Genomic DNA, 25,359 nt, shown 5'->3' on the forward strand with positions numbered 1-25,359 from the left:
CCTGAGGCTGTTGGGCCTCCTGAGCAGAAGGTTGGGCCACCAGGGACCTGGCTGCACACAGTGAGTTCCCCTCCCCCACTGATGGGCCAGACCCTGCTCACCCTTCCGTCTCTTCTACCTCATGGAGCCGGCACAGCCACTCTGTGCAGCAGGTCCTGTTAGTGTCCACCTCTACAGTCTGTAGGTGGACAGCAAATGTTTGGGGGTTCAGAAAGTTGCCCAGGTCGTATGGTTGGTAAGGGGTGGAGCCAGGATTCGGGCCCAGATCATAGGAGACTGGATGAGGTCTGGGGCAATGATGGCAGAGGGAAGGCCTACCCCACCCGCCCTGAAAGCCCAGCTGCTCACCGCATCCATCACGGTCAACTGCTCCACCACCAGCTTAGGAGGGAAGGCCGTAGGTTGGGCTTCTTCTCATGCTTCTTAGCCACAGGTGGAGATGGACTTCCCACTAGAAATGATGGTCCAGGTGACTCCAGCTCAGCAGCTTCCACTCCTGCTGCAGCCGATGTCGGCCCTTGCTCCAGCTCCAACACTGCTGGTGGAGGGGACACTGGCTCCAGTGCTAGAGAGGGTGGTGTCAAGGAAGCTGGAGCCAGCTCTACCTCCACCACTGCCCACTGCTCTGCTTCTGCTGCTGGCTGGAGCTCTGCAACTGGCACTGGAGCGGGATAAAGAGAAAGGTTCACTCACATAGCTGACTTTCCATGTGTCCTTCTAAATACAGGAAAGATCCCACTTCCTTTCCAGGAATAGCCAGCCTGCAGTCCCCCTTACCCTCTGGCTCTGCCTCATTGGCCTCCAGAAGCTCACACCAGTCAAAGGAAAGAGGGTCACAGCAGCTCAGCTCTGAACCAGGCAAGGTTACCTGCATGTACATCCCCTTTAGCTTGAAAAAGAGACAGCCCCTGACTGGTCCCACCCTAGTTCTGGTCCAACCCCATCATCTCAAGGTCCTGAGTGTGGAGGCCCTCTGCTCCTGCTCTCATCTCAGAGCAGCACTGGATGGTGTGGGTGGCCTCATGCACCTGCCCCTTGTCTAGTGAGTTGGTGGAGTTGAAACCATTGGGCAGCTACTCGATGACCTCCTGAGTGGAGTTCTGCAAAGACTGCCTGGGAGCTGGGCCAGAGGGAATCAGGGGCTGCCTGCACACTGCCACTGTGGTCAACCCCCAAGAGAAAGTCTGCTCCTCAGTTCAGGCACAGAGGGCATCCTGGCAAAGAACTCTGGTCAGGAAGGGAAGGAGATGAAACCTCTAGGGCTCAATAACATACGAGTTGAGCAGCTCACCTTCTCATGCTGCCAGCCATGACCTGGGTACGAACGTCACAGACCCACAGGCTTCCGACACCTAACAACCAGCTCCTGCCCAGGAATGGCCTGCCCCACATACCCTGCCTTCCCCACACCACACAGACACACAAACACACACAAACACACGATGAGGGGCCTGGATTTTGGGGTTGATCAGGTGGGATCACCGTTGTGTCCTGATCTGCACTAACCTTTCCTGGGCTGCCCATGTTACCCTTCACTGCCTCCTGTCAGACACCCAGAGGTGTCAGGGATGAGGGCTGAGCCAATGTAGGCAACAATCAAAAAGATTCTATTTCTGGGCTTTTTTGAGCCCAGATCCTGCAAAAGTTGGGATACAACAACAAAACATTTCTGCCTCTTGACTGTCTCCCGTCAAGTGAGCTGGATGGGGGACTGTGGGTGCCTTGTTACCAGAGTTCAAAGATCTGTTGAGGCCTAGGACCAAGGAGATGGGGTCATTTTTCAAGATTCCTATACCTGGACCCCTTACCTCAATCAGATTTCTCCAGAGCTGCCCCCTGAACCCGGGCTGCTCACCCTCTTCTCTCATGTCACTTCCTGAACTGTACACAAGGAGCCTACACAGCCCTAGCCCCAGTTCCCTAGAAACCTAACTCAGGTCCTTGCTTTGAGGAGACAGAGATGAATGCAGATTTCCTTTAACTTACCAGTTCTTCATCCTGGGATAGTCCCTGTGCCTCTCAGGTCCTCCCCAGTCTCCAAACCTACACCAGGGGGATCAGGCTAGAATCTACTTCCTAGGGACCTCAGCTGGTGTATATGAGATAATATCTATTATCCCTGTGGGCTGGTGTCACATGTACCTAAGGCACAAAATTAGAGATGGAAGAATAACAAGAAGGGGTGACAGGTAGCACAGAACACCACTCAAAACAGGCCTGTGTTCTAGCAATTTTATATTGGAACAGTCACTTCCAACTTGGCCTCATTTTCAGGTCAGCATCATGAGGGGGTTGAAACTAATGGAAATTTAGATACTGCCACCCTGTGGCATTAAACCATTCAATTGTTTCCTGTTTTATGGAGAATGAGACCCAAGTGCCTCATCTTGGCCTATGAGGTGGGCAGCCTCCACAGTGGTACCCAGTAAGCCCCACCCATGGTATAGCCATCCCCGTGGAACCACTAAGTAGTTAGTAACTGGCTTCTGAACATAATAACAGCCAAAGTGATCTGATGTCTTGTCTAAATTTTAACAACACAAGTCTCTCACTTCCTCTTACTCCGTCTTTCATGCTCCATCTCTCTCTCTCTCTCTCTGTCGAATCCCTGTAGCTGAGGAATCAAATACCAGTGTTTTGGGACTGCCCAATGTGGAGGCCTATAGAGGAGAGAAGCACGGGAGTGCCCAGGCCAACAGACAGAAAGAAACTTAGACTCTCAGTCCAAACTGAACCCTGAAGGCTGAGAGTGACCTTTGGGGCTAGTCCTCCCCCAGTTGAGCCTCAGTTGAGGCCACAGCACCAACCTGTTCAACTCACTGAGGCAGAGGCACCAAGCTGAAACGTGCCTGATTGCTGATCCACACAAATTGTGAGATAGTCAACATTTGTAGTTTTGAAATGCAAGGTTAGGGGCAATGAAGTTAGAGAGGGAAAGGTAACTGACACAGCCTACCAGGCCCTGGCCCTACCTTCCACCCCAGCTCCTGTTCTCTCCTCCCAGCCTCCCTCCAGCTGCACTGGCCACATTTCTAACCTCCTCTGGCCAAACTCACTTCTACCTGTGAGACTCAGGACCAGTGGTGTCATCCCCGTGACACACTGCTCCCAGACCCCTGAAGGGTTGGCCCCCTCTTGTCATTCTGGTCCCAGAAAACGTCACCCCAGTGAGGCCTTTCAGACCCTCCTACCCAGTGATGCCCAGCCCTCCCTCACGGCCCCCTGCTGTGTTTCTCTACAGCACTTGCTCTTTTCTTGCTCCTGTTTTTGCTTTTGTCCATTTCCCCTCTAGGCTGTGAGCTCCTGGCAGGCAGGGACCACTTGGTCATTTTCATCCTGCACTTTGGCCCACCAGGGCACCTGGCACAGGGTGAGTGCTGAGTGCACAGCTGCTGAATGAGTACATGGGAAGATCTTGCACCCCGCCCCCTGCTTCTGACCAACTGTGATTGTGGAGATGAACACTAGAAATAGGAGGTACAAGTTGTTTCTGAGGCAGAGGGACAGCCAGAAAGACCTCTGCTTGACTCTTCTCTGCTCCAGGAGGTCAAGAAAAGTTCAGTGGACACCGTGTAAGTTCCAGGTTTACAGGAGAAGGAAAGGCCTTGATGTATATGTATATTATGTAATGGTTACCAAAATAAGTTTAGTTAACATCAATCACCAAGCAAACATAAAAGATTTTTTCCTGGTGATGAGAAGTTTTAGGATCTACTTTCTTAGCAACTTTCAAATGTACCACACAGCAATGTTAACTCGCATAGTGCTGTATATCAAGTATATCTCAATACAACTGAAAAAAATAAAAACAAAATCTAACTTGCCACCACTGACACAAGAGGCTTCCCGCCCCCTGGTGGCCAGCACTAGCACTGCAGCCCTCACCAAAACTCCACCAAACAGAAAGGAATCATTCTTCAGATGTCCTCAAGGCAGAGGCTCTCCAGGGTCCCAGAGGTAAAGGAGCAGGACCTGTCGGCTTCGAGAGAGTGGGGTGAATCTTGGGAGCCTACATATCCCCCCATCTTGCTGTCCCCCACCAGGTGTCTTCTTCATTCCTGAGGCATCCAACCTCAACCAGGACAATGACTCCCCCCTGCCTCCAGATGAGGACCCCGAGGATCCAACAAGAACTGGTTTTCTCCCTCATCTCTAGACTTGGGGTCCAGTGCTCTGGCATCTTCTTCCTTATCCCCAGTTCTCATCCACCCATGCCCCCATGCCTCCTCAGTTCTAAATGATCTCAAGTGGGTGGAAAGCATCTTCTCAACATTTCAGAGCACAGTAGGTCATCAACAGAGAACCTAGTCCAACAGACACATTGCAAGTGCATGGAACACTTGGAGTCACCTGCTGGATGCACTCCATTTTATACAGGAGGACCCTCACTGAGGTATTCTCTCCTGTTCCCAATGCCTACACAAGGGGAGGATGGACTCATCACAGTTCTGGGTGCCCACAGAGGTGGACTGCAGGATCCCAGTCCTGTGCTCGCCAGGCTGGGCCAAGGATGGGTCTGGAACAGACAGATAGGCAGAAACCTAGGAACCTTAGAGATTCCTCTGCCCATCTCTGGGCATGTATCTAGGAGAACGAATGCCATGGTCCCCTGGGAGAGCTGCCTCCCATCTCTCTCCCTCCTGCCTCTTGTCACTTCCTCTGGGTCAGCTCTTTCTTGACTGCACTTCCATGGCCCCCACATGAGAATTCAGTGTGAGTGGGGGTGCCTATGCACATGCTATGATGAGGAGAGGAAAATGACCTCATATGGAGAGGGGTGGGCAGCAATCCTCTAAGATCTTAATGCTTCTCATTGCCAAAGGAGACCTGAGGGAAGGGGCGGAGCCTTGGCCAAGGAAGCTGGAGCTCTGTCTAGTCTTTGGGACGCGGACTACCTCCTGTGGTCTGGGCTAGTACTTGCCTCTTTCTGGGCTAGTTTCCCAACTGCACAGTGAGGGGTAAGATGTGCAACAGCACAAGCGTGTGCTCAGCCAGGACAGGTCATCAGGCCCCATAGATACATTAAGTATGTTTTAAGTGTATTGAAGACATTAATATTGCTGTGCAATCATCACCACGATCCATCTTTAGAAGTCTTTTCATCCTACAAAACTGAAACTCTATACCCATTCATGAATAACCCCCCATTTCTCCTCCTCCCAGCCCCTGGCAAACACCATTCTACTTTCTGTCTCTCTGAATCTAGCGATTTCAGCAACCTCATAGAAGGGAAATCACACAAGGTTGTATTTTTGTGACTGGCTTATTTCATTTAGAGTAATATCCTGAAGGTTCATCCACGGTGTGCCATATCTTAGACTTTCCTTCCTTTGTTAAGGATGAATAATATGCCATTTTATGTATATACCACATTTTGCATATCCATACATCCCTGGACAGATAGCCTAGCCGGGCCCAAAACCAAGCCCAAAATAAAATGGGGCCCCAACCAGACTTTTATCAACGGTCCCCTGGAGACTACTTTCTTAAGCCACGTTCCACATATTTACTAAGGATCTAGTTTTGGGCCATGAGTTCTTTTTCAGAAACTCCGTTTTTCCTCCTTGGGCAAGTTTCAACTGGTTTGAACCAGTGAGACCACAAGACGGCTGGCAAGACTTAAACCATCACTGCTGTTTGAGTCAAGTGACTGGAGGATGACGTAGGGGACCAAGAACTCAGCTGCCAATCATGTTAAGGACACTGCCTTTTGAACGTGGGATGTATGACAGAACATGAAAATCTACTTGCGCAAAATGCGTAGGACTGCCCCCAACCTCCCGCACCCACTACTTTGCCCTTAAAAAGCCCTTTCAACGGCCCATTGGGGAGAAGGATTTAACCTTTGGCTCCTGTCTCCCTGCTGGCCAACCTCGTAATAAAGCTTTTTCCCTTCTACAAGAGCGGTATCTCATGGTTGGCTTAAGGGGTGCATTGGGCAGCGAGCCCTTCCTCGGTTATGATACTTGGGTGGCTTCTATGTTTTACCTATTATGAATACTGATGCTATGAATATGGCTGTTGAAATATGTTTTGAAGAATATGCTTTCAACTCTTTGGGGGCGTATATACCCAGAATTGAAATTGCTGGGTCCTATATAATTATATTTTTAATTTTTTTTAGGAATTGCTATACTGATTTCTACAGTAACTATATATTTTATCTTCCCAAGACAGTGCACAAGGGTTCCAACTTCTCCACATCTTGACCAACACTGGTTCTATTCTTTTTCTTCTTCTTCTTTTTTTTTTTTTTTTGGATGCCAACTTTTTTTTTTTTTTTGATCGATGAATGTGAGGTGGTCTCTCACTGTGTTTCTGATTTGCATTTCCCTAATGATTACTGATGATGAGCATCTTTTCATATGCTTATTGGTTATTTGCAGATCTTCTTTGAGCAAATGTCTACTCATGTGCTTTGTTCAAATTTGATTTGGGTTGTTTGATTTTTGTTGTTGAGTTTAGGAGTTCTCTATCTATTCTGGATATTAAGCCCTTGTCAGACACATGGTTTGCAAATATGGTCGCCCATCCTGTGAGTTGTGCTTTTACTGTTGATAATGTCTTTTGAGATACAAAACTTTTTAATATCCATGAAGTCCAGCATGTGTATTTTCTTATTTTATTGGCTGCTCCTTGGGGGTCATATCCTCGAAATCATTACCAAATCCTATCTTGTAAAGTTTTGTCTTATGTTTTCTTCTAAGAGTATTATAGTTTTAGCTCTTACATTTAGGTCTTTGATCTATTGGGAATTAAGCTTTGTATATGGTGTTAGGTAAGGGTCCAAGTTGATTCTTTTGCATGTAGATATCCACATTTTCCAGCACAACATGTTGAAAGGGCTTTTCCTCTTTGAATAATCTTGGCACCCTTGTCAAACATCATTTGATCACATGGGTGAGGGTTAATTTCTGGGCTCTCAATTCTGTTTCCATTGGTCAATATGTCTGTCTTTATGCTATGACAATGCAGTTTTGATACTGTAGATTTGTAGTAAGTTTTCAATCAGGAAGAATCAGTCCTCCAACTTAGTACCTTCTTTCAAGATTATTTTTGGTATCTGGGCTTACTTGAGATTCCATAAGAATTTTGGGATGGGTTTTTTTCTATTTCAGCACAAAACGTCCTTGGGATTTTGGTAAGGACTGCACTGGATTTGTTGATCTCTTTGGATAATGTTGACATCGTCACAATAAGGAGTCTTCCAATCCATGGTGATGGGATGTCTTTCATTTCTAGTAGTGCCGGGTGGTTGTTCAGGTTGAGGGGGTGGCACTCCTAGAGGCAGTCGTGCAGAAACCCACAATTCCTCCTCACTGTGCCTTCACCATTTCCTTAGAACTCATCAACCATCAACAGAAGAGAAAATGCATGTAAAATGCATGTGGGAAATTTGCAAGGACTGGGTGTGCCAGTCGGTGCGCACCCAGGGTCTGAACCCGGGCCCCCAGTAGCGGAGCACATGCACTTAACCGCTAAGCCACTGGGCAGGCCCTGGTGTCTTGTTTTAAACACATGACTTCTGTTGGTCCTTGATTTCCCCAGTTACACCCCAGCTGTCCTTTCACTGACCATTGTTGGTCACACACCCACTGCACCTGCCTCCAATCCTTCCCCTTCAACACCGTAATCTCACACAGAGTTCCTCCCGACACTATCATGGCATCTCCCACCACACGTCCCCTATATCTTCCATACAGCCATCAAGAGGCTTCACAAACACCATCACCATTTATGTCCAGTGGGCTGAGAGGGCTGCCCGTGCACTGGGAATCAGGAGTCACAGGGTCTGTCACTTGGCCTCCAATCACATACTGTACCCCAGATGAAGGGCTTACCCTGCGGAGACACTCACTAGTAGCCAACTCCATCAAACAACAACATCTTTGACCCAGGCTTCCTTCAAAATTATCCCCCCACTTTCTGCCCCAACTGCTCCTTTAGGGGTCATTTTGGGGCAGCCTTTGAGGCCACCTTGGTGATTTTGTGCCCAGGCCCAGACAGCTCCTGGCCCACAAACGCTTTAACCATAACCTCTGAAATCATATAGCACAGGTAGCCAGTGAATGGGTGCAAATTACTGGTTTTACCTCAAGACACCTAAGGAATATTTCACACCAGGAGTATCCACTTTTGGGTTTTACTGTGGGCTGATATCACAAGGCTCTCATCCAGTGAGCTTCTCTCTTCCCCAATCCCGTGAACAGCTTTCTCCAGGCTATATTGTGCAATGCATTATTGTCTCTCTCTCAGCCTGCTTCCCTCAGGTCGCAGGTCCCTTGAGTTTCCTGCCCTGACTAGCTACCACCAACCCATAGAAACAATGTCAGTCCTATAGCACTGGGTGTTCAGTTCTACTAGGATTGACTGACTGGACTGGGCACAGGAGTGGTGGCCCTACCCACACAAAATAAGGAAACTGAGGCAACTAAGAGGTATCAACAACCTTAACACAACATGGACAACAACTCCATAAGAACATATCCTAGCCCTTGAACAACAGTCTCATGAGTCTCTCGCCTAAATGGTTTTAGAAAATGGCCTGGCCCTAGACTGTCTATACCGGCCAAGGAAGGAGGGGTTGGTGCCTTTCCTAGAACCACTTGCTGAGTGCACATCAACAGAGAAGTTCAAACCTACCTCCACCAAATGGCCCAAGAGGTTAAAATATTGCATAATATTACCCAAATCTTTGAATAGATACCAAAGGCCCCCGAGATCACTGACCTATTTTCATGGCTGGTCTCTCCAAGTTGGGGACAATGGAAATGGACTGGATTTTAGATTGTTGCTTGTATAATCATAGGATTTGTTACTATAGCCCTCGTCGGATGTTTACTCTCTTGGCTACAACCTGCCATACTCCTAATAACTCCATTAATTACACTTATTAAATATACTAACCAACTTAAAATTAACCAATACCCTGATTAACTTAAAAAATTCAAAATTTTTATGTGGAAAATCTGCTTAACGTAGAATACACCGTTTTAAGCATTTCAAAGTATACATTTGTGTGGCTTTTAACACAATGATTATGTCGTGTGGCTATCACCACTATCTAATTCCAGAACATTTTCAACACCCCCAAACAAACCCATACTCATTCACACTCTATTTTCTGCTAACCCAAGCTCATGGAAACAACTCATCTGTTTTCTCCCCCTATGGATTTCCCTATTCTGGACATTTCATTCAAATGGCATCCTGTTATCTATTGCCTTTGTGGATGGCTTCAGTGAGCACACGTTTCAAGGTTCACCCATGGCTGAGCATGTAGCAGTACTTAATTCTTTTTTATGGCTTATAATATCCTATATTATGAATAGGACACATTTGGTTTATACAGTCATAACTGGATAGTAATTTGGGTTTGTTCCACTTTTGGACCATTGTGAACACTGTTACTTTGAATGTCTATGGGCAAGTTTGCTCTTTTGGACATATCTACCATGGGCCTCTCCAGGTCAATGGTAATTCTAGGTTTAAGATTTTAGAAAATGCCAAGCTGTTTTCTGCAGTGGCTGCATCATTTTACTTTCCCACCAGTAATGTATGTGGGTTTCCCTTTCTCCACATCTTTACCAACATGTGTTATTTTCCATTATGTTGAATATAGCCTTCATTTTGAGCATGAAATAGTATCACATTGTGCTTTGAATTTGCATTTTCCTAATAATTAATGATACTGAGCAACTATCTTGTGCTTATTGGCCATCTATGTATTTCATAGAGACATGTCTATTCCAGTTGGTGGTTACCCCATTTCATTGACTTGTCTTTTATAATTGAGTTCTAAGAGATCTTTATATATTCTCAAAATAAGAGCCTTCTCACTTATATACGTTGCAAATAGTAGGAGACATCAAAGACCCACTTTTAACAATGGATAGAATATCCAGACAGAAAACAGGAAATAGCAGACATGAAAACATTAAATACTAAATGGAGCTATCAGACACACACAGAACATTTTACTGGACAGCAACACAATGCACACTCTTCTCATGGGCACACAGACTATTTTCCAGAACAGATCACGTGTTAGGTCACAAAACAAGTCTTAACAAGATTAAGAAGACTGAAATAATACCAGGTAACTTTTCTAAACACAATGGCATGAAACCAGAAGTCAAAAACAGAAGGAAAACTGGAACATTCATAATACGTGGAAGTTCAACAAAATCTCTTCAACTTAAAAGTAGATCGGGGGCTGACAGGTGCTGTAGCGGTTAAGTGCGTGTGCTTTGCTGCTGGTGGCCCGGGTTAGGATCCTGGTCACGCACCGATGCATGCTTGTCAGGCCATGTTGTAGTGGCATCTCACATAAAGTGGAGGAAGATGGGCAAGGATGATAGCTCTGGGCCGGTCTTCCTCAGCAAAAAGAGGAGGATTGGCATGGATGTTAGCTGAGGGCTGATCTTCCTCACACAAAAAAAAGGTAGATTAAAGAAGAAATCAAAAGGGAAATTAGTAAATAGCTCAAAACCTACAAAAAGAAACAATAGGGGCCGGTCCGGTGGCGCAAGTGGTTAAGTGTGTGTGCTCCACTGTGGCGGCCCGTGGTTCGCCGGCTCAGATCCCGGGTGTGCACCGACGCACCGCTTGGCAAGCTATGCTGTGGCGGCGTCCCATATAAAGTGGAGGAAGATGGGCACGGATGTTAGCCCAGGGCCAGTCTTCCTCAGCAAAAAAAAAATAAAATAAAATAAAAGAGGATTGGCAGATGTGAGCACAGGGCCAATCTTCCTCAGCAAAAAAAAAAAAAAGAAAGAAAGAAAGAAAGAAACAATAAACACACCAAAACTTCTAGGATGCAGAGAAAGTAGTAGTAAGAGGACAGTTTATAGTGATAAATTTGTACATTATAAGAGAAGAAAGATGTCAAAGAAAGAACCTGACTTACAGCACACAGCATTAAAAAAAGAAAAAATGAAACCCAAAGTTAGCAGAAGGACGGAAGTCACCAAGAGGCAAGTGGAAAAAAATTGAAAGACAGTATGGAAGATCAATAAAAGTAAAAGCAGAGTTTTGGAAAAAATAAAATTGAGAAACCCTTAGATAAAATATCTAGGAAAACAAAGAAAGATGACTCAAACTAAATCACAAATGAAAAAGGAGGCATTACAACGGATGCTTCAGAAAGAAAAAGATCAGAAGAGACTATTCTGAACTAGTGTACACTCATAAATTGGGGTAACCTAGAAAAAATAGATAAATTCCTAGAAACAACCTACAAAAACTGAATCATGAAGAAATAGAAATCTTGAACAGACCAGTAACAAATAAGCAGATTGAATCAGTAATCAAACACCTCCCAATGAGAAGGGACTTCTCCACTCTGCCTGACCTTAGCCAGCCTGCCCCAGTGCCAGGCTGACTCCTGTGGACCTAGCTGGCTCCCTGCAGGCTTCTGCAAATCCAGGCCCCTGGCTCACCCTGGAGCATGCCAGCTCTGGTGGCCTCAAGCAGCATCCTTGACACCAGGTTCCCACCAGGCTCCTGGGAACCCAGGCCCCCATCTCAGCCTAGGGGCTGCCATCTTAAACAGCCCAAGGTGGCTCTTGTGACCACAAGTGGTGTCCTTGGCACCAGGCTCCTGGTGGGCTCTGGTGAATCCAGACCCTGGCTCACCCAAGGTCCTGCATATGCCAGGCAGCCACAGGCAGCATTCACAGCCACAGGCAGCTTCTGTAACAGGGCAAACCCAAGACCCCAGGTCACTCCAGCACTTGCTGGCTCCAGCAACCCAGGTAGATTCCATTACACCAGGCTCCCAGGGGGCTGCTGGGAACTCAGGCCCATGGATCACCACACCACCTGCCAGTTCCAGCAGCTGTAGACAGCTCTTATGGAACGAGGCTCCTTGCAGGCTCCCACAAAACCAGGTCCCCAGTTTACCCAGGTGCTTGCTGACTCAGGCGGCCCCAGGCAGCTCCCATGGCACCAGGCACCGGCAGGTTCCCATGAATCCAGGCTTCCATCTTGATCCAGTGCCTGCTGGCTTCTGCAGCCTCAGGCAGCTCCTGTGGCCCCAGGATCCCAGCAGGCTCCCAGGAATCCAGACTTCTGGCCTACCACAGCACAAACTGTCTCTCGTGGCGCCAGGCTCCTGGCAGTCTCCCATGAACCAAGGCTCTCAGCTCATCCCAGCACTGGCGAACTCTCATGGCCCTGGATGACTCCTGTGGCTGCAGGCTCTCAAAGAGGACCTGCCAAAACAGGCTCCAGTGGGGCTACTCATGATCTCAGGGTCCCAGCTGTGCCCAGGGCCAGACACAATACCATAGACCCAAGCTTTCCACTCACCCCAGTACCAGGCTGTCCAAGGACTCCAGCAGCAAGCTTGCCCCTGGACACCACCAGATGGCCTACCCAGGACCCCTAGATGGGATGACTGTGAAGGCTTTGGTTTGCTAAAGCCATTCTGTAAAGACTGGAAGAGTTGCCTACTTCCTCAAATTTGCAGACACCAATGGAAGGCCACAAGGATCATGAATAATCAAAGACTCATGACACCACCAAAGAAAAAGAATAAAACTCCAATGACCGACCAAGCAATGGAGATATAGGAACTATGACACAAAGGCTTCAGAACAACCCTCTTTGAGAAATTCATAAAACTCTAAGGAAACATAGATAAACTACTAAATGAAATAAGGAAACAGTGCATGAACAAGTGAGAAGTTCATTATAGAAACAGAAATCATTAAGGAAAAACAAACAGAAATCCTAGAATTGAAGAACACAACGACTGACCTGAAGAATTTAATAGAGAGGTTCTAAATCAGATTCAACCATGTACAAGAAATAATTAGTGAACTAGAAGATGTGTCGTTTGAAATCATCCAGTCAAAGAAACAAAAAGAAAAACGGTACTGCATAGGAATGGGGATAGGCAGTGTGAATTATGGGATACCATGAAAAGAAATAGATAAGCATTATTAAAGTACCAGAGGAGAAGACAGGGATAAAGGAAAAGAGTGTTTACTTAAAAAAAATAGCAGCTTGTATCGCTATGAGTTTCCCTCTCAGGACCGCTTTTGCTGCATCCCATATGGTTTGATATGGCATGTTATCATTTTCGTTTGTTTCCAGATAGTTTTTGATTTCTCCTTTAATTTCATCAATGATCCATTGGTTGTTCAGTAGCATGTTGTTTAATCTCCACATTTTTGTCACTTTCCCAGTTTTTTTTTCATTGTTCATTTCCATTTTCATAGCCTTATGGTCTGAAAAGATGCTTGTTATGATTTCAATCGTCTTAAATTTATTGAGGCTTGCTTTGTTTCCCAACATATGGTCTATCCTAGAGAATGTTCCATGCGCACTTGAGAAGAATGTGTAGTCAGCTGTTTTTGGATGGAGTGCTCTGTATATGTCTACTAGGTCCATCTCGTCCAGATTTTCATTTAAGTCTAATATTTCTTTATTAACTTTTTGTCTGGATGATCTACCCATTGCTGTAAGTGGGGTGTTAAGATCCCCTACTATTATTGTGTTGTTGTTGATTTCTCCTTTTAGGTTTGTTAATAGTTGCTTTATGTACATTGGTGCTTTTATGTTGGGTGCATATATATTTATAAGTGATATGTCTTCTTGATGTAGTGTCCCTTTTATCATTATATATTTCTCTTCTTTGTCTTTCTTAACCTGTTTTATCTTGAAGTCTACTTTGTCTGATATGAGTATGGCAACACCTGCTTTCTTTTGTTTGCCATTAGCTTGGAGTATTGTCTTCCCTCCTTTGACTCTGAGCCTGTGCTTGTCTTTAGTGCTAAGATGTGTTTCCTGAAGGCAGCATATTGTTGGGTCTTTCTTTTTAATCCATCCTGCCACTCTGTATCTTTTGATTGGAGAGTTCAATCCATTTACATTTAGGGTAATTATTGATATATGAGGGCTTAATGTTGCTGTTTTGTCACTTATTTTCTGGTTCTTTTGCATTTCCTTTGTTTCTTGTCCCATTTGTTTTGGACTGCCAATTCAGTTTGGTTGTTCTGTCTTATGATTCTTCTAGTTTTCTCTTTGTTTATCATATGTGGTTTTGCTTTGATTATTTGTTTAGTGTTTACCTTGAGGTTTGGGTAAAAAATCTTGTGTATGAGATAGTCCATTATCTGATAGCCTCCTATTTCCTTTTACTAAGTCAATTCAGTCACTTTCCTCTTCCCCTTAAGTGATACAATAAGTTAGGAACAGATCTGTTGACAAACACAAAAAAGCTAGATCCAGCCTCAGCCTGAGGGACAACAACATAAGAAACTAGTGGAGAGGAAACATTCTTCTCAAACCACAATGAAACAGTCACCACAATGGACTGTGTGCTAAGCCACAGTGAAATCTCTAAAGAGTCCAAAAAGCAGAAATCTATAAGTAACCATATTACGGGACCTTAAAGCAATAAAAATAAAAAATAATCACAAAATATTGGCTCCTCTCCCCCAACCTATCCACTTGAAAATCTGTCCACACTCTTCTAAATCTCTCAGGTTACAGAGGGGATCCAGACAGACAGGACAAACTCTTTAGAAATGAGCAGCACTGAGAGCAGCATGAGGCAAATCCATGGCGTGGAGACTAAGGGACAGAAAAGACACAGCTTCCACTGCAGGTATCAGGGAATATCAACTCTACACGAAGAAGCTGAGCACTTCCCTCCAGGAGCCAGAATAACACCACAATAAAACCAACAACAGCAGAATGAAGTGAGGATTCACGAGGTGGGAAAAACAATGCAGACCTAAGCAATGGAGTTAAGGGCTGGCTCTCTGGCAAGACCTGTAACAGTGAGAAACCTTGCGCAGTCTGACCAAAAGGAACAGACAAAGGCACCAAACTGTACCATCAGGTACAAGAAACTACCGAAACTGCTTTAACGTGATAGGAGAACATAGTGGATAACTCTGATCAAGACATCAGCGGTCCTCAACTGGAGCTGTCCTTCCACCAGAATGCATCTGGAAACACGCAGGATGGGTTTTGTTTCTTGTTTTGTGTTGTCCTAATGGTTGTTGCCCTGGGGGTCCCGGAGATCCTGAACAGCCAGTCACATAGAGCCGTTTCCCTCCTGAAGTGTTACTGACATCTGGGAAGACCAGCACTGATCCAGATTAAATGAACTATGTAGTAGGGAAATGTTTTCCATGGATGTATAACAGGCAAAAGATGGTACCCTCAATACATAAGGAATATCGAGAAACCAATGTTTACAACAACTAAACTGTAAGATAGCGGGAAAATCAGAAACATAGCCAATAAACACACCAAAAATATATCCAACCTATTCGCACAGGTGGCGAAATATGCATGTAAAGCACAGGGAAGAGTTGAGGAGATTACACACCAAATTTTACTACCAACAAGGAATAAAAGTTGGGAGGTAGGTGAGAAATAGGAGTTTTTACCACTTCTTAGCTTATGTATTTCTCTAGTGTTTTAATTTTTACAAAAGAGAATGTATTCTACTCAAAAAGATGTTTAAAATTTTAAAGAAATTATTAAAATGTTCAAAATGACTTCAGTTCATGGATATTCATTAAAACACGAATGGAAAGAACCTCCCCATGACTTTAAGAGTCTCCTATAACTTTTCTAATAGTTACTATGTCGATTTTATTTCACATTTAGATCCTAACTCATTGGAATTTACATTTGTGTGAGGGATGCAACAGAAGCTGATTTTCTCCTGTTCAAGTGGAAAAACAAGGATCCAGGCACCGTTCATTGTGTAGGTCTGGCTTTCCCAGCAGACCTGCAATGCCTGCTTTCCCAGCGGCTAAACCTTGACAATTACCGCTGCCTCTCGAGCACCCTAGAACTGGCAGGGTGAGCTCTGCAGCCTGGGCTCCCTGTCTGCAAGGGGCAGCTACCAGCAGAGCCTTCTCCCAAGACAGCAGCAGGCATGCTGCACACAGAAGTGCTCAGGGGCAGTCTGCTGCATAGCAGGAAACCCCTCATGATGAGCAGACAGTGGGGGAGCCCCGAGCACAGGCACTGACCTCGGCGAGGGGCAGCAGGCTGCTAAGGCAGGGAGCCCCCTCCCTTCAGCTCGTCCAGCTCCTCCTGCAGCGTGTGCACCTGGCTGTCGGCAGCTGCCCCTCTTCAGCTCGCCATTCTTCTCCACCTGCTCCCACAGGTGGCACACGTGCTCCTGTTCCCCCGGGAGCAGAAGCAGTAGGAGTGCAGCGAGTTGAGGAGTTCTTGGGCCCCCAGTGCTGACAGGATGACCTTTCTGAGAGACGTGGGGCCGGTGTTGCTGTGCTTGCTCTGCACAGCTTCTGTGTCTGGCTTTAAGGTGACATCTGTTGGAGGGTGGAGGGGCTCTGGGAGGCTTTCTGAGGCATCATTGTGAATGATGAACTTGGGGGTTCTGGGCCAAGCCCTAGTCAGGCACAAGGCTGGTCCCTCTGCAGCTGGGCTCCACATCTCTCTTCAACCTCTTTCGGTCAACAGCCTCGTGGGTGACAGATGGCCTTTCTCGAGTGTGCTCTGAGAAGAAAGTGTGAGAAAGTTGCCAGCCAATAAATCTGCACACCCCAGATCCTGAGGGATAAAGTCACCCACGGAAATGCCACTCTTACCTAAGAGACCCTGGCAGGGAAGAGGGGGGTCTCATTGTCAGCATCCATAGCAGACATGTTTGCATCTCCCTGGCTGCCTGATGTTGTGGAGGCCACACTGTCTCCTGCAGTTCCTTCCAGAGACTCTGCACCTGCCCCTGACTGGCGGCTTCCTGGGCAGCCCTGGGTGCAGGTTCACCCTGCACAGTGGCTCGCTTCAACTTGCGGGAGCCCTGCTAGGCCCTCAGGTTTTCCCTCAAGGACAATGATGAACCTGCACCTCCTTTCCCATCTGCTTCACTCGCATGTTCCTTAGGTCCCTGGTGGCCTCCCTGGTGTCCTTTCTCCTGGGGCAGCCACGGACTTCAGCCCCCCCTTCTCAATCAGGTGGAAGATGGAGGGCACGGCCATGGCTTGAGCATGTAATACTGACCATCCAGCCTTTCCAAGAGCTTTTTTTGGTGAAACGTTCACTACAGACGAAAGAATGCTTAGTGGGGTCCAGTCATCCCTGTGAACAGCTTTTAACCACTGAACCAGACATTGAGCCCTTTATGTGGAGCCTGCAAGGATAAATGTAAAAGTAACTAGAAAGAAAGGATTAAATGTCTACCCCTAAAATAATCAAGTATAGAAACAAAACAAGTGTTTTTGGGAACACCGACACCTGTAGCCAATTTACCCATTTAAACCTTTAGTAAAGATTTAAGAAGCACCTTCTGCTTGCAAGTTATTACTGGAATAGAAAGATGAAAGACCCACTGTCTACCTTAAGAAACTGACCATCTAATGCAGAGGAGGAAGAAAGGTGAATACCTCCTCCCAGGCTGTGGTAAGTGCCCTGTAGGGACACAGACACTCGGGCAGATAGCACAGGATGGCATCAAGACAACAGGAAAGGCTTCAGGAAGCCTCAGAAATAGTTCCTAGAAGCTCATGGTTACCCAACCCTCCTGCTGTCCATGGGACGCAGTGCTAAAACGGCGAGGGTTGGTCCCCCTATTTCAAAGCCAGGCCAGGTGTCGGACAGCAGAGCCTCCCAGGCACTCAGCGGGGCGTCTGGCCCCAGCTCTGCTCAAGTAGCTGAGGTATGCAGGACTGCAGCCAGGAGAAGGTCAGCCCCAAGGGTTGTGGTTGCATGTTCCTCCTGTCCTCCCCCTACCAGGAGGAAAGCTGTTCCCTGTACAAAGCAACAAGCCCCTGCAAGGTACTGACCAAGACACTTCATCATCTCTTCTCCTCATTAAGGTAAATTCTCTATTTAGACCAAACTCTGCACATGGGGGTTTGGGGGGTCTCTCTCAAGGGCTTTCTGCTCCACCTGAGGTCATCTAGCCCCCCTGAGTCCGCTGTGGACCAGGCCAGGTGAATACTAGGTCCTCAGGGAGTTCCAAGCAACCTGACCTTCTAACCTTTCTCAAGGCTTTGTGACTAGTTACCAAAGGACCCCCACCTCCTTTGCCCCCAGACCACGTTAAACAATGACACATGCCAAGAGCAACCTTCACTGCAGTGCTTTGCCTCATTATCAAAAACAGTAACAAAACTTATGGGACACAGGCTCTGAAGGAACTGTCAAGAAAGCAGGGTGGCTGACCTCTGAAACAAGCTCACATTACTAGTTCTTTGGATAGATTGTAACAACTCCCGACTTAGAACAAACCACTGTAAACCTGTAGAAATAATTCTACAGACAAGTGGCATTCAGCTCTTTCAAAATACAACAAGAATCTGCAATGCAAAACAAAAGGATCTGCCAGGAGATTTTCAAAGTAAAATGTGTTCAGTGCACTGTTTTGGGACCTCCAGTGCGGAGTCCGCAGGAAAGGACTCACTGAACTGGCTGAATTCCAGAAGCCCTCATGAAGGGAGCAAAGCCAGGGGACAGGCAAACTCCTCACCATGCTGTCGGAGCCCAAGGAAGAAGTGAAGAGAGGAGCCCCTTCCCAGAGTCCCCAGGGTAAGCCCCCGGGTGAGGAGTGGGCCACGCCCTCCACCACCCAGGATGCTGTCAAATGCAGAGTCCACTGTCAGATGCCTCTCCAGGACTCACCTCCAGTGCAGAGCCACCTTTCCCTGCACTGCCAGGACCCGTCTAGTAAGAGCATCTGGGAGGTGCGTCCATCCCGGAGGTACAAGCGGCTTTTGCTCAGCCACATTCCTGATCACAGAGATCAAGGCAGGCTCACTGCCATCAAAAGAGCAGAAAAGTCACAGCAAATGCCAGAAGATAGTTACCTAAGGAAGAGCGTTTCCAGAATACCCTGTTTACCGACATTGTAGGCCTCAGCCCAAATCAATGGAGAGCACGGTGGTCATGGGGTGGGACTGAGAGGGTGGTGGAGGCCATAAGGTGGGTGCTGGTGGCCATGGGGAGGCCGTAGTGGCCCGAGGCACTCAGAGCAGAGATGGTGGCACAGACCAAGGCCACACAGTGCCCGGTGCTGACTCACCTGCTGGAATGGCCCAGAGGGCCTGAGCACAGAGTGCCGCCTGCCTCGGGCTGAACCTCGAAGCAGGCTGACCAGGCAGTAGGATGGCATTGTTTTTAATTCCTTTTTCCTTTCCTGGCAGCTGCAACGTAAGTTTACTGAAATCTCAGTTTGGGAACGGTACAGTAGACTAGTAGGCAATATTTCAATGGTTTGTGGCATCTGGCCACTTAAACGTGAGGTGGCTGACTTCCAAAGGAGCATGTTCAGCAGATGTATTTCTGGTGACGTTTGTTTAAAAAAGATAAAGAATCAGACAGTGATGCACTGTTTGCTGGGGGCACATGGTGGGGGAAGGAATAGAATTATTTACTTCTCCATCTGTTCTCAGGTTATTACCGCTTACATACCTACGACCATTCCCAGGAAAGACTTGGTTAAGGTAGAAAACACAGCTTAATATCAGTCATATTACCTTAGATATGAAAGTCATCATGGTAAAGTCAGGAAAAGACATGCGATGAGTGGTAATGAGACACGGAAGGCTATTTCAAAGTAGAAAAGGTGTTTGTGTTTGAAGGCCTCTGTTGATGCTGATAAGAACATGTACGGTATTTGTAGGATGGGGTGGGGAGTTTTCTTTCTAACATGATGCTGTGCGTCCTTTTAGGGCTGATTAATGGATCAGCCTCTCCTGGCCCCTGGTGTTCTTACAGATTCCGCCTCCCTTGCCCAAGGGTTAGGCAGTTCCTGGTAGTTTTTATAGTTATCCATTCATTAAACTACATTTCTTATTGAGCGCAAGGTTTGGTTCATGCATTGTCCTAGACCCTGGTGCCAGAGAAGTGAGCAAAACACAAAAAGCATGCCCTGGGTGACGTTCTAGATGTGACACCAATGGTGTGACTCATGTGGGAGAGTGATGTGTGCCAGGCTGGAGGGGGGGTGGAGTTGTAGCCAGGAGAGCCAGGAAAGGTCTCACCGCAGAGGTAGATTTTGAACAAGCTCCAAAAGCAGTGCAGGAGGAAGAGCAAGTGGCCTGCTCTGGGAGCAGCAAGGAGGCCAGTGTGGCCAGGGCACAGCCGGTGACGGCAGCAGGAGCTGAAAGCAGAGTTGTGATTTTGGCCCAATCGTCAGCCCTTGTTGTTCATAACGAGGACTCGGGCATTGATTTATTCTGAATGAGATGGTGACCCTTTGGAAGGTTTTGAGAGCAGGAGTAACATGGCTGGACATAGGTTTAGCAGACTTGATCTGGCTGCTCTGTTGAGAACATACCACAGAGGGGCCGGGGCAGAGGCAAGGAGACCAGTTAGGGTGCTGTTGCAATAAGCCAGGCAAGAGGCCTTGGAGATGTAGGTCAGGGTGGGGAGAGGAGGTTGAATTCTGGGTGTGTTTGGAGATCGAGACAGTAGGACTGTGTACAGATGGGAAGTGGTGAGGGGTGGGGCTGGGGAGGGAGGACTTGAAGTCGGTGCTGAGTTTATGGCCTGAGTCAAGAAACTTAGCTGGGGAGACTTGGGGAGGTCCTGCTTGATGGGGAGCTGTGGGAGTTTGGTTTTGGCTGAGTTGACTGTGAGATTTATAGTTTGTCTGTGGCTCTTTTCAACGAGAGGAGAGCAGAGAATGGCCACCTGGAATCTGTCGTATGAACTCCCTGTGCCCCTCCCAGGCTCTCTCCTGGCACAGACATCCTATGGGAAGGCCTTGGAGTGGAGGTTCCTCTGTGCCAACTTTCTTGGGTGTTCTGGCCTGTTTGCACTGCCCCTCCCTGGGTTTGTCACCTTGAAAAGATTTACTCACTTAGTGGAGCCTCAGGTTTTCAAAAGTTAAAGTTTATGTAATCAGTGGGCTTGAAAAGCAGTATAAAATATTTCCAAAGACGCAAGAAATAGGTAAATTTCAGAAAAAAAAAGATTCTAGTATTACACTGTATGTGTTAAAAATTCTTGTTTCCCTTTCTGCCTCCCCTGAGCGTGTGTAGTCATATTGTTAGTTCTGTTCTTTTCCTTGTGTTGCAGTATTTTCAAATGGAATTCCAGGGCTTACAATTGCACAGCAAGTTGTAATATGATTAATTGTTTATAAAACAATGTCTTTCCACGGAAATAGTTAATTAACATTATTTTCTGAAAGTAATAAATACATGTGGCTTTTCTTGTTGAACTAGAAAAATGCTTTACAACTTTCTTCTCTCCTTTCCATTAAAGTGTAGGTTTGTGTGAATTTGCTGGATTCTTCAAACACTGGGTTTGCCATTTACAAGGTCACTGTGGTCCAAAGCAACGTGACTGGGAGCAGAGGCCTGGGGTCAGGGTCTCTAAGATAAGCCCCCCTTGAGCCTGCACAGAGAAGTACTTGAGGCCCACACGTTCTTCCTGGGTGTCCTCCCTGCTCCTACTCACTGCAGAAGGAGGCTTTCTGCTGAGAGAAGCTACAGAGCCCTGGAAAGCTGGGAAGGCACCTGCACAGGGGGAGGGAGTTGCTGCCCTTCCTGAGGTTGTCCCTTTGCTTCCCTTGAGCCTGTGTCTACACGTAGGGTGGAGTTTTGCACCCACAGTGTAGGGGCCCCGCAGAGTGTAATTTGTTCACATTGAGAAAGTCTGTGAATGTCAGGAGTTCTGTGTCTGGATTAGAGTTTATGAATTTAGGGTTCATTTGAGTTACAACATTAAACTGCATCCTGTCGAGAGTCTCCTCACTTGTGAGAGTGGAAGCTGAGAGAGGGAGCCCTTCTTTTCCTTCCCAGGCAGGGGAGGGTGTATGAGCTCCCAGAGTCCATTCCTGTGGCTGTTCAGGTATCGCCACCCTTCTGCACCAGGGACTGACCCACTCCAGGGCTTCTGTCTCTACCAGGAGTGTTTAGAATGTGTTTAACTTTCTGCATGTGGCTTTCCTTCTGTCCTGTGGGAAGCAGGCAGCTTATCTGTGTTGATCCCAATATTTGTGTTTCTTTGTTTTGGATTCCTGTATCGATTGAGCAGTGCAGCCCTATATTTCTGGTTTCCCTTAGCTCTTTGTAATTTTATTTCCTGTATGAGAAATAACATTTTGAGTTTCTTGGGATTAAAAGTGTGAATTGATGGAGAGATATAATGTCAGTAAGGCAAGAAAATTGTAGAACTAAATAGAGTTTTTGTTTTTAGGCAAGAGAATCTCAAGATGTGAAATGAATGTGTTGAAGTTTTCAGGTGCATTTTCATTTTTACATCAGTGTTTGCATGTGCTTGTCCCTAGAGAACATTGAGATTTAAAAAGCTAAAACAATGGAATTTCTATTTTAATTGATGTGAAGAAAATTAATCAAACTAATCCCACTATGTTTAAGGAGATAATCCCAAACCCCTCTTGCATTATAATGTGCCACTGACTCCTGAAAATCCTGCCTGTGTGAGACGCAGTGGAGGACAAACTAGGATGCAGCTTGTCCTTTTACTTAGCGAGAGATATGAAAATGTCATTTCGTATGGTTACTCTTTTGTAACCGTTAGTGTGCTAAAGGAATTAAATCTTAGAATGGTTTCCTATGTACCGAAGTTTAAATTAAAGAAAAGCTATGAAATGGGAAAACATGGTATGTGTAAATTTCTCTATTTATATTAGATAAATCTGTAAGATAGAAAAGTCTAACCTCAGAAGAGTCACTGCCAACACTTCTGGGTCCCCTCCAGCCACCCCCAGTGCACAGTTCTGATCATTCTTGAGCTTCCTGTTGGTGTTTCTTTCTATAAAAACAAGCCATTGTGAATGCATATTTTTGTACGCATGTTTGTCCTTGCAATGAGCGGTCAGACTCTGCACTTTTTGATGTATGCTGACAGCTTACTCCTCTCCTCTCCCTCTTCCTCTCGTGTCCACACCTGGACAAGCTGAGGAACAAGTCCGGAGGCTCTGTTCTCTGACATTGGCTTTGGATCCAACCACACAATCCCTGTCTGTGTGCAGAAGTCTTGCCCTGGTCTCAGCCCTGGCAAAGATTTTTCGCTTTGACCAAACTTTAGTCAGGCCCCTGAACCTTCTTGTATGCCTGTCTGTGCACTTCCTTGTAAAATCCAGTTTTAGCAACAACCTTGCAAAGTCAGTTTAACCAGAACCCACTCACGAATGTCTGATCACACTTGAGATCTGCTCAGGCTCCTCCTCCTCCTCCACCATCCCTCAGGTGGTGTCTGATCACGCTGGCCTGTCTCTGGTAAGAATCCTATTAGGTCAGGTTAGCCAGAAACCCCAACACTTGAGTTTCTCTTAGTAATTTTCCATCCCCTGACCCCCACCATGCTGCCTGGCTGTGAAAACCCACTTGCCCATGCTGCATTTAGAGTCGAGCCCAACCTCATTTCTCCCCCGCTGTGAATCACATCACAGGGGTCTCTGCGTATCACAGTGGTTCTGAATAAAATATGCGTTACCATCTTTGACAAATTTCATTGAAGATTTTTTGTTTAAAACACCAAACCACAATAAAAACCCAGGCCAGACTCCTTTCCTTGCTCCCTCAAGCCATTTCAGAGCTGCTTGAGATTCTGGCCCTGCTCTCCTCGGAGACCTCTATTATGTGAGTCATAAGACTTTTCCTAACTTCTGTGTGTGTGTGGAGGGGGGCACACACCAGCATCAGTCTCTCCATGGGAATCACAGCACTTGCCAGTGAGCAGTCATATTTTGAAAGGCATCTCTTTCTCTGAGTAGTAGGTCTCAACAGTGGGCTTAAAATACTCAGTGAACCGTGTTGTAAACAGATGTGCTGTCATCTGGGCTTTGTTCTTCCATTTGAGAGTTGACTTTAACTTAAAGTTACCAAATGCATTACCCTTAACAAGAGAGTGAGCCTGTACAAAGGCCTGGGGGTGGATTGGAGGGGGAGGGGAGAGAACAGGCTCAGTTAGAGGACCAGAGTTCAGAGTGTGAGACAGGAGTTGGAGAAGGGGCCAGAGCAGTCAATAACAGCACAGCAGCCAGGTCAAGGCCCTGTGCACCATGTCTGGGAGTCAGGAGCTTCTAATTGCAGTCAGTGGGGGAGCCCCACTTTTGCTTGGATCTCTGGGGGACAAGAAGACAGTGTCTTACCACGTCTGATTGTCCACAGCTACCAGACCCTGGCCAGGGAGCATGAAGCGCTGATGCAGGAGTACCTGCACCTGCTGCAGATCGTGGAGGCGAGAAGACAGTGGCCAAGCAGCTACGGCAGCAGATCGAGGATGGGGAGATCAATATCGAGCGGCTGAAGGCAGAGGTGACTGCTGGCTAGGGGTGCAGAGGAGGCTGGCCAGGGGACACAGGGCACAGGCCCAACACCTCACACTCCAGGCTCCTGCAGGACCAGGGGGCACATGACGGGCAGGGGGAGCAGCTTCCAGTCACAGCTATGCCAGCCTCGAAACTTAAATTTAGTGATGCTGGCAGAGTGGGAAGAGCTTTAGTTAGATCTGAGTTCAGATCCTACCTCTGCCACTTGACAGTTGCAACCTGGAGTACATCCCCCCATCCTCTGTGCCTACATTCCTTCATCTATACAACAGCCTTTTTATACTTGCCTGGCCAGGTTGTGAGGATTGAGTGAGGTTATTTATGGGCGAGTTTTTAGTTACTTTTCTGATGACCACATTGACTAAGCATTCCCACATTATCAGCTGGAGTCCAGGGACACAGAGTCCCAGGTAGGTCGTCATAGTGTGGGATCCTGGCTCAGTTCCAAGCATTCGTTCCTTCTGCCTGTTGTAAGAGCTCCTACAGGGGCTTACCGCGCATGAGTCTGGAGGCCACACTGCTCCTAGGTTAAGCCTTGTAGAAATTCACTACTCAAACTGTGGTCCATGAAGCAAGAGCATGTTGGAAATGCAGAATCTCAGGCCCTGCCCAGACCTCCGGAATCAGAATCTGCACTTTCACAACATCCCAGTCGATTGCCATTTACATTAAAGCTTGGGAGGCGCTGGCTCTCTGTCCCTTAGACGCCCCTCACCAGCTGTCTACCCCAGCACCGAATGATGTGATTGCCTCTCCCCCCTCATCTCACCATGCTCACCAGATGTTCAGAGCCATTTGGCCACATCACACGAGGACCGTGGACTCTGAGCTGAGGATGGGAAAATGGAAACATAGATTCTAACGAGGGTCGGATGCATGATTTGTAGGGCCTGATGCAAGGGAAAAATGCAAGGCCCTGGGTGGAGTCGGGGAAGTCGACCTCCCCTTCTCACAGCCCACCAACCCACCCATGGCAGACAGGCGACCCCCCAATTTCAACCTCCAACCTCCTCTAACCTCTGTGCCATGATACAATTGGTACCTAGATGAGGGGTGGGCAAGATGCCCGTGCTGAGTCACCCACCTAGTGCCAGACACTGTCTTCTCACTCTGCC

At 47.0% G+C, this 25,359-nt stretch overlaps 1 protein-coding gene across 10 annotated transcripts in view; it reads right to left on the reverse strand.

The window, feature by feature from the left end:
- Positions 1–25,359, reverse strand: part of LOC131402314 (ral guanine nucleotide dissociation stimulator-like) — a 222,673-nt gene that overhangs the window by 123,365 nt on the left and 73,949 nt on the right. For 4 of the 10 annotated variants that reach the window (XR_009218522.1, XR_009218518.1, XR_009218520.1 and 1 more), the window contains exon 1: positions 349–1,850. The exons of 1 other annotated variant lie outside the window; for it this stretch is intronic. The gene's annotated coding sequence lies outside the window, so the exon portion shown is untranslated. Of the gene's footprint in view, positions 1–101; positions 179–348; positions 1,852–25,359 lie in introns of those variants that run through there. 5 more of the 10 variants (XR_009218526.1, XM_058537141.1, XR_009218519.1 and 2 more) reach the window with 4 other exon arrangements.

Source organism: Diceros bicornis (assembly GCF_020826845.1).
Source record: "Diceros bicornis minor isolate mBicDic1 chromosome 7 unlocalized genomic scaffold, mDicBic1.mat.cur SUPER_7_unloc_2, whole genome shotgun sequence".
NCBI classification, from domain to species: domain Eukaryota; kingdom Metazoa; phylum Chordata; class Mammalia; order Perissodactyla; family Rhinocerotidae; genus Diceros; species Diceros bicornis.